This window comes from Lissotriton helveticus, chromosome 3_1, assembly GCF_964261635.1.
Source record: "Lissotriton helveticus chromosome 3_1, aLisHel1.1, whole genome shotgun sequence".
NCBI classification, from domain to species: Eukaryota; Metazoa; Chordata; class Amphibia; order Caudata; family Salamandridae; genus Lissotriton; species Lissotriton helveticus.
In genome coordinates this window covers 772,861,871-772,878,319 of record NC_136061.1, presented here as the reverse complement: position 1 = coordinate 772,878,319, position 16,449 = coordinate 772,861,871, and positions in this window count along the sequence as shown.

Genomic DNA, 16,449 nt, shown 5'->3' with positions numbered 1-16,449 from the left:
TAATTTCTAACTATAACATGCCTGAAACCTATGTTTTTTTCAGTGAATTTCAAAGGTTTTTTAAATGCTAATTTCGAACTATAACATGCCTCAAACCTATGTTTTTTTAAGAACATTTCTAAGGTTTTTAAAATACTAATTCCTAACCTTGCCTACAGAGGTAGGACATGTAAAGAAAGAAGAAAAATGCACAGAAAGAAGCAAAAGAAATGCAGAAAGAAGCAACAGAAGTCCACAAAGACGAAGAAAAGTGCAGGAAGAAGCAAGACATGTGCAGAAAGAACCAACAGAGGAGCAGAAAGAGGCCTTGTTGCAAAATCATCCTGTGCCCACAACTTGCTATGCTAAAAGACACTTAGAATACAGTAAAACACCTACATACACTATAAACACCTTGTGTTGGGGTGCTCCTGTGATTAGCAGGATCTCCTCTGTAAGCCCCTAGTACATGAATGGGCAGGGGGATTAAAACTACCTCTAAGTCAGAGGTGCAGAAAGGCCACGCCCCCTCCCTTCACCACTGTGCAAATGCGCCCAGTGGGGCGTTTTAAATTGAGGGATTAAGTCCCCTTGAATCCTGAGGGTCCCTGGGGTCCAACTAGCCCACCAGGTACCTCCAGTATGCACCACAGAGCTGGGTTGCAGAGAGGTGTAAAAAGGTGTGTGGCCTGGACCACCTCTCTGCAATGCAGGCCTCTGTAACTTTTTGAAGGTACCTGATGGGCTAGTTGGCCCCAAGGGCCCTCAGGATTGAAGGGGAATTAATTCCCCAACTTAAAACGCGCCACAGGGCATGTTTGCACACATGTTACCTCAGCCCCTGCTCCCTCCCTTCACCACTGTGCAAATGCGCCCCGTGGTGCGTTTTAAGTTGGGGGATTAAGTCCCCTTGAACCCTGAGGGTCCCTGGGGTCCAACTAGCCCACCAGGTACCTCCAGTAAGCGCCACAGAGCTGCGATGCAGAGTGGTGTAAAAAGGGGCATGGTCTCTGAACACCTCTCTTCAACGCAGCTCTGTGGTGCATACTGGAGGTATCTGGTGGGCTAATTGGCCCCCAGGGACCTCCAGTATTCAAGGGGAATTACTTACCTATCTATCAACGAACCAGGGGGCGGGTTTGCAGAGTGCTACTAGGAGGGGGCCAGCCTTTGCGCAATTTTTTTTTATTATTATTGTTGGGGAGGGGGCCGCATGGCCCTCCTCCTTGGTCACTTCTGGCCCCAGGGACCCCATCCCCCGGGGCCTGACCACCTCGTTGGGGACCGTGGGGGGAGTCCCAATACCCCCAAGGTCCCTGCCGGCTCCCCGCGTCCTGCAGGAGCCGGCATTGCTTTTCCACATGGGGAGCTTCCAACGTGCGGCTCCCCGTGTGGAAAAGCAATCTGGTTTGGATTTTGGTTTCCTGCTCTCTCTTCCAAAACCCAAACCAAGTTTGCTATGGCAGGGCAGGAGCCACAAGGCCATAGCAAACTGCAGGTTCCCGGGGGTGGGCACCCCCCCTCTGGCTCCAGGAGGGGGGCTGCATGGCATACCTCCCATTACATGCAGCCCAGGGGAGGTGGTGGTCCCCTGGGCCGGGGGGTCCACCAAGGACCCCCAAATTACCATATTAGTGCTCTGGGGAGTAGGCAGTCCCTGGGGCGTGTGAGTGGGCTTGAGCCCCCCACACAGGTGTTATTTTTTTTTTAAAGCCCCGGGGGTGGCGGTCCCCGAGGCAGCGGGGGGCCATCGGCCCCCCACAAATTAAACACTTAAATCCCCAGGGGATGGTGGTCCCTGAGGCTTGGGGGGCCTTTGAGGCCCCCCACACATTTTAAAACTATCCCTGGGGTTGGCGGTCTCCGGGGCTGGGGGGGCTGCATGCCCCCCAGCTATGTAATCAAGCCCTGGGGAGGTGGCGGTCCCCGGGGCAGTGTGGGGGGATTGGGACCCCCCACAGTTATTTTTTTTACTGCCCCGGGACCTGATCCACCCGGGGCTAAATATTAACGAAGCACGGAAGCCCTTTGCTTTGTTTTTTTTATTTTCTTGACCAGATATGCAGATCCATGTTTCAGCTTGAGACAAGCCTTGTTCACGTGAACAAGGCTTGTCTCAAGCGGAAACATGTTGTAGGTGTGATTAAACACCCTTGGAATTGACATTTTTGGCGTGGAGTGGCGTTTTTCTGAGAGCGTGAATATTGGGAATATTTTGTTTATATATATATATATATATATATATATATAAATGTATATATAGATATATATATGTAATATTTGGGTGAGAACTACAGTGACAACGTAATGTTTTAAACATACAAAACCACTGAAATCTACAAGTTATAGTTAGCTCTGGTAACTTAACTATAAGTAAGGCTCCCTGTTTACTGATTTTTTACAGATAAATACAGACAGAAAACATTAATTTTCTTCTCTGTATTCATTTTAAAATGTTGATAAAAACGGAAATTGCGTAGTTTTTGAGTAATTCTAAATCCTGTCTGCCATAACTGCCAGGCCAATAGACGTATGGATTAATAGATAAGGGGGTTAAAAAGAAAGGAATTTTAGTAAAGAGTCTTTAACAGCAGTAGATATGCACAAGGTTGATACTGAAATGTGCATAGCTTCGTATAAGTGCACTTATTTATCTTCTGCGGGTGTTCCAAGCACTGATACCTGGCAGATATTCAAGCATGAGTGCATATTTATCGGTTAAATAAATGTGAAAATATACTAATATCAGCTTAATTTTTCCACAAAACTCAAAATGAATATGGATAAATACAGATCAAATTAGCAAGAAATAAATATGGATAAATACAGCGGAAAAGGAAAAACATTATTACCATAAAACCGAGAGCCCTACCTTTAACTCGTGCCTTAAGGTAACTATAACCTCCACATTCACATTTTTCTCATGAACAATTTCATTGCACATACGGCAGTGACATTGTCAAAGATGTAATCAAAGATTTCATGAGTAATGCAATATGTGGGGTAATTAGCAGTGCATGATGAGGGCATGAATTACAGTTTTCTTAGGGCATATATATGTTAATTCAAAGCCTACTCTCATTGTACAATCCAGCAAGAGTGCTGTGTTCTACTGGCTAGCATTTCTTTATAGTATCTTAAATTAAATTACCTAGAAGGTCAGGGAGTTCTTTTGCACTCCCTGTCCCAAAGTTTTGGAACACACTTCCACTGTATATTAGGAAAACAGAATAGAAGTTAAATTCTGAAAATTGCTAAAAATGCCTATTTTAGTTAAATAAGATCAGCACTTTCTGCACCTGATGCTGGCTAGTGCTGGGAGACCCTTCTGGGTAGCCATGCGCTTTATTGAATAGAATAGAATAGAATAGAATAAAATAGAATAGAATAGAAGGAGATGTTTCACAATGCAAGATTGGAAATTGTTGACCAAGTGAGAGACCTGGAAGAAGAAGTAGAATGGCTAGACGTTCGAGGCCCAGGAAGACCTACTGGTGTGCAGCCTTCAAACCTCAATACAGGACAGTGCTGTTGACTCAAAGAATCAAACCAAACCTCTACATTGACTTGGTTTCTCATGGCAAGACTTAAGTCGAGTGCAGTGGCAAAGGCAGCAGAAGTTGAGCAAATGACAGCACCAATGACCATTTAGAGGATGGTCCAAGACTATATAGATGACCCATAGAGGTCTACCTGGATCAAAACCCATTTGTCTATTGGTATAGGAAAATGTGCTAATGGCCAGAGCTCAGCAGGCTGGCAATAAGTATCTGGTTTATCCGGTAGCCAGGGTGTCTTCTGAGCATGTGTTCAGTGCAGCTGGTGAAGTTGTCACAATCAGAGGGATCAGTCTCTCACCTCAAAATGTGGAAAGATTGACCATGAATAAAATGAACCAAAACTTCATACCACAAGATTGCACAGTTCCTGAAACAGCACAGGAAGAGAATGAGGGCAATTGGCCAGGCTGAAGTGGATTTACTGACCAACGTCTTGGCAAACCCCGTGAAATTGAGGATGAACTCTACTTTCCTTACTTGATGGGCCACAATATCACTTTCACATTATCGTCAAACTGCTTTGCAAAAATCAATGGATATACATAGAGGAACATTTATATATGTGGTGTCCGACTTATGCAGCCTTCCATTTATTGACATATATGGTCTTGATTGAAGTTGGACCAGTGTGCACAGAAGAAACCTTCCCATTCACTTATAGGATATGAAGAAAATGCCTCCCATCCCTATCATTCTTTTTTTCATTCCCTAGCTGGGCTGCCCCAGTAAAGACCCTAAATTTACAAAACTGCCATTGTTGGTTGCTTCCATGGGAAAAGGGGAGATACAATAGAGCAATGTGCTTGGAACAGGTAATTATTGCACCAATGAGTGATACATTGAGTGAGTGTGACTGATGATGAGTCGTGTGGTGGCAGACATTGAGGGAGTTGTTCAACTAATTTGTAAACTTGATTTCAATTTCCAATGTTTGGGGCCTGATGGGGATTCTGCCTGAATGAGATTGCCCCTTTCACACTTGATTAAAATTACTTCCATCGGCCACTCCTTGCTGTACTTTTTTGGGGTGTTCTTCAGAGACCAGACCAGTCAGTTTAGTTAACAAATCTACACAGAATACTCAAATTATTTTGCTCTTCTTGTTTATAAATAGCACTACCGGTCTGTCTCTTTCAATCTCATTTGGTTCAGCACTAATAGACAGTCCTCAACAGCCAGAAAATCAAGTTATGAACAAAGCCTATCTACTTTAAAGAGAAACCAACATGACTGAAAGAGGCACATTCACCCCTGGGGACTGGAGCGAGGTGAGTTGATTTGGGAAATGCCATTGAGTGTGCTGAATCAAATGTCAAAATCCTCTAATTAAGTGATAGTGGTTGTTGGGAGGACTGTAACTGAATACATGTCACATGGTGGAAGCATGTTATGGGCAGGTACATGCAACTATGTGTCTGTGATTGGTTGTAAAATTGTTTTCACTTCTCAGTTAATCTTACATGACTGCACCAGCCTATGCTCTTGCTCTGCCCTCTTGGTCCTCCTCCACCATGAAGCTTACCTTTTCCTTGACTCTAGAATATTGACATTTAATGTTTTGCAATCCACAGGTCTTCTCTTCTTCTGCATGAAAGCTCCTTAACACTCCTGCTTACCAGACTGGTTCAGTCATGCACCCAAGATAGACAATCAGAGAAGAAAAATGCAGGTGCACCACCCACTTTGGCATTTATATAGAGTATAATTTTTCTTTATTTAACAATTACAATTTGTAGAACTGTGTTGGTCCTACCTAATTGACATTTTTCAAACATAGGTGACAGAACAATTTGAAAATGACTTGGGACTCTGTGGCTGAAGGACTATTTGCAATGCAATTATCAACTGAAATGTGTCATTCCGTCATTTCTTCCACACAACAGATTTGATGATGATGTGTTGCTCATCTACCTGATGAATGCTGGTGTAGTGTTTGTCTTTGTCACCTGACTGGGCAGATATGGTGAAAGTGACACCCTCTCACTGGGCGATCTTCTTACTGAACAATAGCCCACGCCAGCCACCCTCACCCATCCAGGTATGAAAGTGACAACATTATCATGGTAGAAAGACTTAGTTGAACAATGTCTGTCGACAATAGGTAGTACTAGTAGTGTTGTGCACTATGTGGCCTGATTCATAAAGGTAACGTTACACTTTTGGGGCCACATTTATGGGATTTGGCTTTGGGCAATGCAGCAAGTCACCAAATTGTGCTCCCTTACATCAAAGTGAAGGGTCAGGAATATACCGTATTTATCTAATAGGGTACATTCCTGTCCTTCTCCCCAGCACTGGTGCAGTTTCAGCAGCGTAGCACCAATGCAGACACCTTACACCATGGTGCAAGGGTGCCTCTGTTGTCGGCAGGATTGTTTTTTATGCAGGACAGGGTACCTCATTACACAAAAACAATCTTGGGAAGATGCATCCTCTTACCTTTCGCTGCATTGGAAAGAGGAAAAAGGGAGGAAAAATAAAGTTATTTCTCCTAGTTGCACCTTCCTTGGGGAGGGGTAAGGTTTTGGAACATCCCCACATTTACATGCTTTTGTAAATCTGGGGAAGCATCAAAATGCATGGTTGTTGCCAGGGAACACCCACTGCAGTGCCCATGGAACACCTCCCTAATACAGAGAAAAGCAACACAGTGATTTGCGCAGCCTGGCCTTACTCCACATCTTTGAGGCCATTCAAAGCCACGCAAAGTGTGGCTTTTATAAATATGATTTTGTGATTTGTGCCACCAGAGCTTCATAAAAAGTGATGCTACAGTAGCGCAAGGTGCTCATAAAAGAGCTCCAAGGTGTAATTTCATTCTTGCAGTTTAACTGACCTACCAGCAACTTTATGAGTAATATGTAGCCTTAGTAGCTAACTAGTAGTTATAGTAATTCCTTTTAAAGTGATAGAGAGCTCTTAAAACTCTCAAAGTTACCACTTGTAAAGTTGCTGATGGAAACATTGGTAGTTGTAAACTTACACTGCAAGTGGAAACGAACACCAAAAATGTAGCATACTTTACCTGTCTGAAACAGGCCTTGTGTTGCTTAAAATGCTTAACCTTCTCCTATGTCCTGGCTCGAGGATTTTTTAAGCTTAGTTTTAATTTTTTTAATCAATTAAATAATAGCTCCACAGATTGCTCAGAAGTTACTGCTGCTAGTTTTTGTAATATGAGTCTTTTGTAATGGCGGTGCCCTCACTTGTGATGTCTTCCCTGTTGGTGCTAGATCATTACTACCACCACCATTAAGACGGCCCTTTGGGAAACCCGACAATAAGGTTTGGGAAGATTGAGAGAGGTAGCAGCCAGTTTATCTATTTAGGTAAGAACTAAGAAGGGAACTAGTTACAAATGCATTCTTAAGTTGTTTTCCGCAAGCAGAGATAGATAAGTAAGATTAAGATTTTTGTGTATGTTGTAGGCAAAGGCATACCCCCCAATGATCAACAGTTCAGTGTAGTAGGACAATGGAATGAAATAACTAGTATACACTTTGATAAGTGGCTGGGAGCTACAAAAGTGGCAAAATCTCATCAAGCAATAATTCAAAAAGACTAGTCTGTTATTCCCACTTTGGTAGCAGGATATACTGGAGAGCTTTTTGTCAATAAAAAGACAGCAATTCTGCGATAAAAAAACAGTGCAAAGACACATATGAGAGACCGATAGTGATATGCATTAGCAAGAAAAACAACATTTCGTTTTTTACAAAGGAAACTTACCCTCTCCACTCACACAGGCTCACCCCTCTCCCCAAGCAAATACCCTTCCTTATTCCCACCCTATCCACCCATAACACGGTCTCTCCCACCATAAAAAGTCAATTTAAATACAGGCTCAGAGGGTATCCATATGGGCATGTAGGCGGACCACTTCCTGCATCAGTTTCTGCTTGCCATGCCAAAGCGGCACTACCTCTCATAGGGCATGGCGGAGGAGGCTGTCTGTCGATGACGACGATGAGGAGGGAAGTGGGAGTGTTCTACTGGGCAGTGAACTCCAGCTTCAGGTGGCACTGGCATTGGTTTGGCTGGGATGGAGGCAGGCTAGGCTGGCAGGAAGAACTGGAGGTACGTACCTCCTCTTCCTCCAAGGCCACCAGCCAGCGGTATTCAGCCACAATGCCTCCACCCTCTTGTGCCACAGCCAGGCGGCTGTCCCTTGCCGGGATGGGAAAACCATGGCATATTATTACATTGCATGCCCACTTCTTTCAGTTGAATGCCAGTAGGCACAACTGCAAGCACTCTCTAATGCTAAAAGTACATTTATTTAGGTGAGTGGCACACACTAACATTAACTTGCCTCTGCATGGTACCACGCTCATAACTAAAATGACCTTTTTGGCACCAGATGGCTCATGTGCACATGATATTTGTTGCAAAGATATATCTAATATATATATTACCTACTGGCGGTCGCCAGTAGGTATATATAGTTAGGATTGATTTCCATAGGGAAATCGCAACATCCTATTGGGAATAACTTTGGCGCTGGTTGAGGAATCTGCCTGAATTTGTCAGCAACTTTGCCTCGCGGCGCTCCGGTCCTTCTCTGAAAGTTTGGGGGGGATTCGTCAAGCGGGGGCCGAGATAAAAGGGGGTCCCAAAACGTGTTTTCCCCATGTTAATTTCCATAGGACGGTCTGTCGCACTTTTAGCTCGAACGGCTGAATGGATTTCCACCAAACTTGGCAAAATTGTAGGGACTGGTACCCCGATGTGCCTTTGCTATGTCTCAAGATATATGCTCCAGTGGTTTTTATGAAAATTAACTTTGAAAAATATATATTGGGCTACATTGGGCTATATATATATGTTAGAGCCCAAATGTAGCCCAATGTAGCCCAATGTAGTCCAAAGATGGCCACCAGAGACAAAAAAAACAAATGTAGCCCAAATATCAGCCAGATGTAGCCCAACTATAGCCCAATGACAGAATGTCCCAGAGTGTTCTAAAGAACAACTAGAGCTCTAACAGTCTTACTTATGACAAAAGTATGGCACACCTGAAGTCATCTTGATTGGAATAAAGTGTTAACACTTAAAACATTTAATTTGCAAAGGAACAAAATGAGGGGGTTCATTTTGCCATAGAAATTAAGATTAGTGCTGAAGAAAGAAAAATTAGGGCACATTTTGAGTGACTTCTCAAATCCTCTTATATTTCATTAAAAAAATTCTGATATGCAGTCTCCCAAGATGGCCACCAGAGACAAAAGAGCCCAAATGTAGCCCAAATATCAGCCAGATGTAGCCCAAATATAGCCCAATGACAGAATGTCCCAGAGTGTTCTAAAGAACAACTAGAACGCTAACAGTCTTACTTATGACAAAAGTATGGCACACCTGAAGTCATCTTGATTGGAATAAAGTGGTAACACTTAATACATTTAATTTGAAAAGGAACAAAATGAGGGGTTTCATTTTGCTATATATATATATATATATATATATATTCGCTGAAAAAACCATAGGTTATAGACCATATATAGTTAGGAATTAGCATTTAAAAAACCTTATTTTACTCACACAAAACCATTGAAATTCCATATATAGTTAGTTGTACTAACTATATATCGCGCACCCGCAATCCACTGCTGATCATGTCACATATTACATCATTCATGACATGGTCAGTGACATCACTGATGACATCACTGATGACATCTCAAATGACATCACTGATGACATCTCAAATGACATCAACATCCAGTGACTGTATTTTTCTGTAAAGTTAAAATATGTCTTGAGTGGATGTATAAGTGTCTGGATGAAGGATTTAGTAGGTGCATGACTGACTGTATGAGTGAGTGATTAAATGTGTCTCACTGAATGCATGGGTTAGTGACTAAACTGTCTTAATTTGTGCATCATTATGTCTGTTGTTCTGAAAACTGCTGCATGTGTTGTTCAGTAGCTATATGAGTAACTATATGGGTTATTGATTGGTTGCCCAAGTATTTGTATGGGAGACTGAGTGTATGTGTGGGTGGCTGGGAGGTGTATGACTCTGTGCATAGATGTGTGAGCAGTTGATTCACTAGATGTATGGGTTCAAAAGTGCATGTGGAAACAGCTGTATGGGCGGTTGACTGTGTGCATCAGTGTATTGGTGAGTGAATGGATATCTCAGTGCTACATGTCAAAGTAAGTACATATGTAAAACACAGTACATGTGAGACTTGACATATATAAATAACTGTGCATAAGAGCCAGTGAATGTGTGAGTGGCTGTATGCATTATTGTGAACTTGTATCCAGGATTGTATAAGAGAGTAAATATGTTTTAGTATATGTTTGAATAAGTAAGGTGTGTATAACTGTATAGTTGAGGAAATGGAGGTGTGATTGATTGTTTGCATGACTGACTAGGTGTGTGTGTAACTTCATGGATGAGTGACAATCTGTGAGTCTGTGTTTACACTGAGTGTATCTAAGGTTATATTAGAGTCTGAAGAGGTTCATCGTATTATCACATGAATGATGTCATCAGTGATGAGATCAGTAATGTCATTTGAGATGTCATCAGTGATGTCATCAGTGATGTCATTTGAGATGTCATCAGTGATGTCATCAGTGATGTCATTTGAGATGTCATCAGTGATGTCATCAGTGATGTCACTGACCATGTCATGAATGATGTAATATGTGACATGATCAGCAGTGGATTGCGGGTGCGCGATATATAGTTAGTACAACTAACTATATATGGAATTTCAATGGTTTTGTGTGAGTAAAATAAGGTTTTTTAAATGCTAATTCCTAACTATATATGGTCTATAACCTATGGTTTTTTCAGTGAATTTTCAAGGTTTTTTTAAATGCTAATTCCTAACTATATATGGTCTATAACCTATGGTTTTTTCAGTGAATTTCAATGGTTTTTTAATAGCAAATATCATAAGCTGTCGAATGTCAAGTACGTGGTAAGAAAAAACATTTTCGTGTTTATGCACACTGATCTGCTTTGAATGCTGCCCCCCCCTCATTTCTATTAGGAGTGCTCTCTCTTTGCAGATAGTGAAAGGTAGTTAACGCAGGCCTTTGCCCCCGTTGTAATCCATCATGCCTGCTTCTCTCTCCATTTGATTGATTGTTATCCAAGCATTTACTGTTTTAGAATTGGTTCTCTTTGGTTCATTCTCTATTTACAAACAAGCACAGAGTCGCAATACTCTGTTTAGTCTTTGCAGATAGCGAAAAATCGTGTAAAAAAACAAAAGGAATCGAGCAAAATCAGTAGGCCACTAATGGGATCTCTTTTTGACCTCGCTAAAATAGAAACATTAGGAACAACCCCTCATGACAAACACGAAACTAGTGAGATGAACTGAACTCCACACCATGATGGCTGCAATACAGCTCGGCTCCGCCACCCACCCCGCCCAAAATAACGATAAACTCTATGCAAATATTACAAATATATACAACACACCAGCAAAGTAACAGGGTAAAACATTTTATTAAACAACTATTTACATAACTATTTTATACTTTTTGTTGCCCGATCCGGCTAGCTCAATCGATCGAGCATGAAACTCATGCACTCTGATGGTTCAAAGTTTTGAGGAGTGCTTGTAACACTGTCTGAAGCCTATTTGCACTTGCTTCAGCTTCACTATTCTCAAAGTAAAGAGGGGGCTGTTTGAGGACGTGACTGCATTTGTGAACAATGTGATGCGGTGCCACCCTGAACCGCTTGACGGAGGCCCCCGAGGGACGGTGTGATGGCGCGGACTCGGCGCTTGGCTCCGGCTCCCTCCCCAAGTCGTGTTCTCCTGGTGTAGCCTGAGATCGCCCCCGACATAGGTGGCCGGCTCCCGGGATCAAGCGGAACTTTTTGCCTTTTGGTAACTCTTCCATTCTTGACCTTGTCCCACAATCCGTTTCACCTAAAGACACGCTGTAGTGGGGCGCCCCTTTACCATTTCAGTTGCCATTCCGCCCGCTTTTGCTACACTGTGCCTCTTCCGCTATTCAGCTGTTTACCGCCCGCTCTTGCGACTACAGCGTCTCGCTCACCATGTAGTTGAGTTGCTCCCGCTCTTGCGGTGCAGCGATAGGCGGCTGCCACAGTACTCTCAAAATGGCGGCCGGCTCTTCAGATTTGGGCGTGGTCCACTAAAATTGCCCTGCGACACCTTGGAACTCGGACGCTTGTCTGCTAGAGATTGGGCTCCATTCTCGAAAGCGTCCCCTCAGCCTTGAAGATTCTACAAAAGTCTTGGGGGCCCCCGACTCCCGCAGGCTTCTGGTGGGGAGCGGCTAGCATTATTGCTCGTGGAATGGCCACGACGGAGCTACGAAATGGTGGTGCTCTCATGCTAACGCCAGCTTCAGTCTGAAACATCCAGAAACACTGTAGACTACCAATTCGATCAGTTCCGGTAGCGCCCCAACGTGACCCGGTAGAGAAGAACTAGCCCTCCCCTCTTTGACTGATGGTTCTTGTTGCCTGTCCCTTCTGTTGTCATTTAACAGAACTATTTAGCCTGCTGAAAGGGGTTGTGTTCCGACCGCTGGTTGGTGGAGACATTTTGACTATATTCTGGACCTGCGTTGTCGCGTAATGCGTCATATGACGCGCCGCGTTAGCGCATCCGGAAGTGATCCGGGGCGCGACGCGCAGCGCGTAACGTAAGCATAACAGGTCATGTGACTTGTTAATAAAACTTTTCATTGGTTCATTTTACTTTTCTTATTCTAATGATGAAAGGCTTGGTCATATAACCTAAAAATTACGCTTTTTATTACTTTCGAACATTATTTTTTCTTAAATATATGTTATAATGTTCCAGGCTAATGTACTTTCCCGGAAAATTTACAACTGTCCTGCAAGTAAAATATATTCCTTTTTCGAGAAAAAGGGCGTTTCTTCGTCCCATGACGGAGCCGTTGAGCAAAAGAGGGTCGGCCTGCTGTCTTAGTCGCCGATACGCCTGAATATGAGATTCTTATCGATCACTTTATGTTGCAGGAGTAGAAAACACAACAGCCCTTGACCATTTATCTTTACTGCGTTCCTGCGTATTATACCTTTTACCCTTCATGTAATTGGTCTGCTTTATTTCACTTGCCTTTTACTGATTCTAAAACAGTGACTATTATTAAAAACTTTACCAATGTATATACTACTACCATGTTTTCTTTTAAAAACCTTTATTGTGAAAATGTCATTATACAAATACGGGCCTATAACCACGTGGGCCGGCCACGGAGCAAACTGTAATCGTATATGATGAGTAGACATTTACACTGTAGAGGAACGTAACGGGCGGGCCATTAGGTTGCAAGAACTAAGGTGTCTAACAGTTGCGGAATCGGTGGATGTACATTTTATAATTAAAATACGACAGGGCCAGTTACAATAAAATTATCTAGATATACATTTGCGGGCAAGTACCATGGGTGACGTTAATTCGAACTTTCAATAGTACAGTAATCAATAACACATCAGAACTTAATATCAATAGGGATATCGAAATATTCAATCTATTCTCGTCCCCGCCCGCCATGTGCTTCAAAACTGCATACGTATCTCGTGATATCAAGGTTGTGCAACCAGTACACAACAAGGAGTTACGAGTCCCATTTATTCCGGCGCCATTTTGGGCGAGGACGGCAGGTCCAGGATATAGTCAAAATGTCTCTACCAACCACCGACTATGATGATGTTCATAAGCTGTATTTATTAGAGTAACACTCATCTGTCCACATGAAATTAATTTGCCACAATCTAAACATGTCATTTTAATCTTTCCAAAGTTCTTCTAAATATTTGGGACCGTTTCCCTTGCCTCTGATGCTGTCAGTGCCACTTCTTTGATGAATGTACTGGCAGGTCGGGGGTTCTCCTCCAAATCTCTCTTTTATGCAGCACTATAATTAATCGGTGCCACCTCTCCATATGATGATGCATGGTATAGTTACCATAACTGTATTTTTTTTCGGTTCCTCTGGAGAGTACATCGTGGCAGATGAAGCGTGTAACGTACCGGGCATTTACCTTTTTTTGCATGTAGAGGAAAGGAAAAAAAATTCGAGCGTCCGAGTTCTAAGGTGTCCCAGGGCCATTTTAGTGGGCCAGGCCCAAATCCAAAGAACAGGCCGCCATTTTGAGAGTCCTGTTGCAGCCGCCTGTCGCTGTAGCATCAAGAGCGGCCGAAACTCAGCTGAATGGCAACTGAAACGGTAAAGGGGCGCCCCACTACAGCAGACGAGCCTCCACCTAGGAAGGCCCGTTCACGCCGCCTCCCCCCCCCCTTCGGGCACCCCACGCCGTTATTCGGAGCAGGATTGTAGGATGGCCACACCAGTACGGCAACTTGCTAGACACCACCTCGGTGCCTACCGAATCTCAGCGCCTTGTGGTGTCTTCTATTCAGAAAACATTGTTGTGCTGCCTTCGACCTATTCGCCGCAAGTGCGCACGCAACTCAGCTGCATAGCTTGCTAGACACCACCTCGGTGCTAACCGAATCTCAGCGCCTTGTGGTGTCTTCTATTCAGAAAATATTGTTGCGCTGCCTTTGGCCCCATTCGCACATCGGTCCGCTACTGACGCCATCTCACAGGCCAACGGGGCGCCCCACACCGACTTTCAGCATTGTAGGATGGCCACACCAGTGCGGCAACTTGCTAGACACCACCTCGGTGCCATCCGGATCTTGGCATCTCAGCGCCTTGTGGTGTCTTCTATTCAGAAAATATTGTTGCGCTGCCTTTGGCCCCATTCGCACATCGGTCCGCTACTGCCGCCATCTCACAGGCCAACGGGGCACCCCACGCCGACTTTCAGCATTGTAGGATGGCCACACCAGTGCGGCAACTTGCTAGACACCACCTCGGTGCCATCCGGATCTTGGCATCTCAGCGCCTTGTGGTGTCTTCTATTCAGAAAATATTGTTGCGCTGCCTTTGGCCCCATTCGCACATCGGTCCGCTACTGCCGCCATCTCACAGGCCAACGGGGCGCCCCACGCCGACTTTCACTTCTCATGAGAAATGCGCATGCGCGCCCGCCCGCGCATGCGCATTAGTATCCAAAATGGCGGCAGCGCGAATCCAGGGACGGGAGAGGGAGCCCCGGGGACGCGGCGGACAGGTAAGTGTTTTTAAAACCTTTCAATCCTTTTATTTAAATATTTAGGGAGGGCGGGAGGGAGGCGGGTGGCGGCCGGCTACGCACCGTCTGCGGAGCGCGCGTAGTGCCGCCTGGCTACGCCCGCTACGCAAAATGCGTAGGAGACGGCACTACGCGCACTCCGTGCATGGAGCGTAGCTGGCCGCCCACCGTTAGAACTTGCACAACCAACACATTTCGGTGTCTGCTGACACCTTGATCACGGTCGGAGGTTACCACTCTTGCTTTCACATATTTACAAATTTAAAAATGTTGATCACATGACTTCCTGTTTCCTCACAGGTAGGATTCTGGTATATGTAGTTAGAGACGACTTATTGCATTTTAACCAGTTCTTATTCATTACATTCCCAAAGCCCTCTTTCTAAATCAAGTTAAATTTCATTTAGGCATGATTATTAAGAATCAAACACCACCTTATTCATCAATTTGAACTAACAATTAAACTTTCTAGTAATGCCCTCCAGTGGGCATTTGCATTTTTTTCATTTTTCACCTTTTACACCAGTAGTTCGATAATTTACCTAGTGGTTTTTGACCCATATTTTCTATTTGATACATTTTTGGTCCACAATATTTATCGATCAAGACAAAACCGAAAAAGGAAAAAAGAGGGGGGGGGAGGGGGGGATGGGTGGGAGGGGAACGGGAAGGGGGGAGTGGGGGAATGGAAGAGGGTGTGGATCGGGGGGGGAAAGGAGGGGGGGAGGGGGGGAGGAAATAAGACAAGAAAGAGGGGGATAGCGGGGTTTGGGATTAGAAGTGGTGGTTCAGTTAATTCCTTGTAGGAAATAAGTCTTACCAAAAGTGCCCCTTTTCTTTAGAGGCGACTTCCTTATCATTCTGAGCTACTGAGTTTCACTGGAAGTCTACCCTTGTGGATTTTTAATTCCCCAAAAGTTGAAAAGGTGGGGAAAAGAGGAAAATTGTTCTATTGTTGCTAAGAAGCTATTTGCATGTGCTGGCTATAGAAAATGTACATACATCTCCTCATCTTGGTTCAGACCATATGGGGTAAATGTTCTCAATGAAAGAATCCAGCGAGACTCGCATTGTCGCAGTCTTGTTTCACAATTTCCACCTCTTGCATGTTTGTTAACACTTTCAATGCCATAAAGTTTTAAGGCCTTCCAGTCACTGTTATGTTTCTCCTCCATATGTTTCGCCACCGCATTGCTCCTGTCCTTGTTTGCGGTCGCTCTCACATGTTCTAGAATTTGTAGTTTTGTTTCTTTTATGGTGCTGCCCACATATTTCAAGGGGCAGGGGCATTCGATGATGTACACCACATATGGTGTTTTACAGTTTATCAATTGTCGAATGTTCCATTTTCTTTGATTGAAGCATGTGAATGTTTTAGTATTTTTTGCAATTTGACATGCCTTACAGCTCGAACACTTTACAAAGCCTGATGCCTTAAGCCAATGTTTCTTTTTTCTTTGGTTTTTCCAAAAATGGCTTTGTACTAACTTGTCCTTTAAATTGCCTGCTCGCTTATATGTCACTTCGGGGTGATTTCCTACAATCTCTGCCACAGTCTGGTCCATTTTTAAAAATTGATAAAGTGTTCGAGCTGTAAGGCATGTCAAATTGCAAAAAATACTAAAACATTCACAGGCTTCAATCAAAGAAAATGGAACATTCGACAGTTGATAAACTGTAAAACACCATATGTGGTGTACATCATCGAATGCCCCTGCCCCTTGAAATATGTGGGCAGGGGCTTTCGTGGGTCAAGTTACACACCGTGGATAAGGA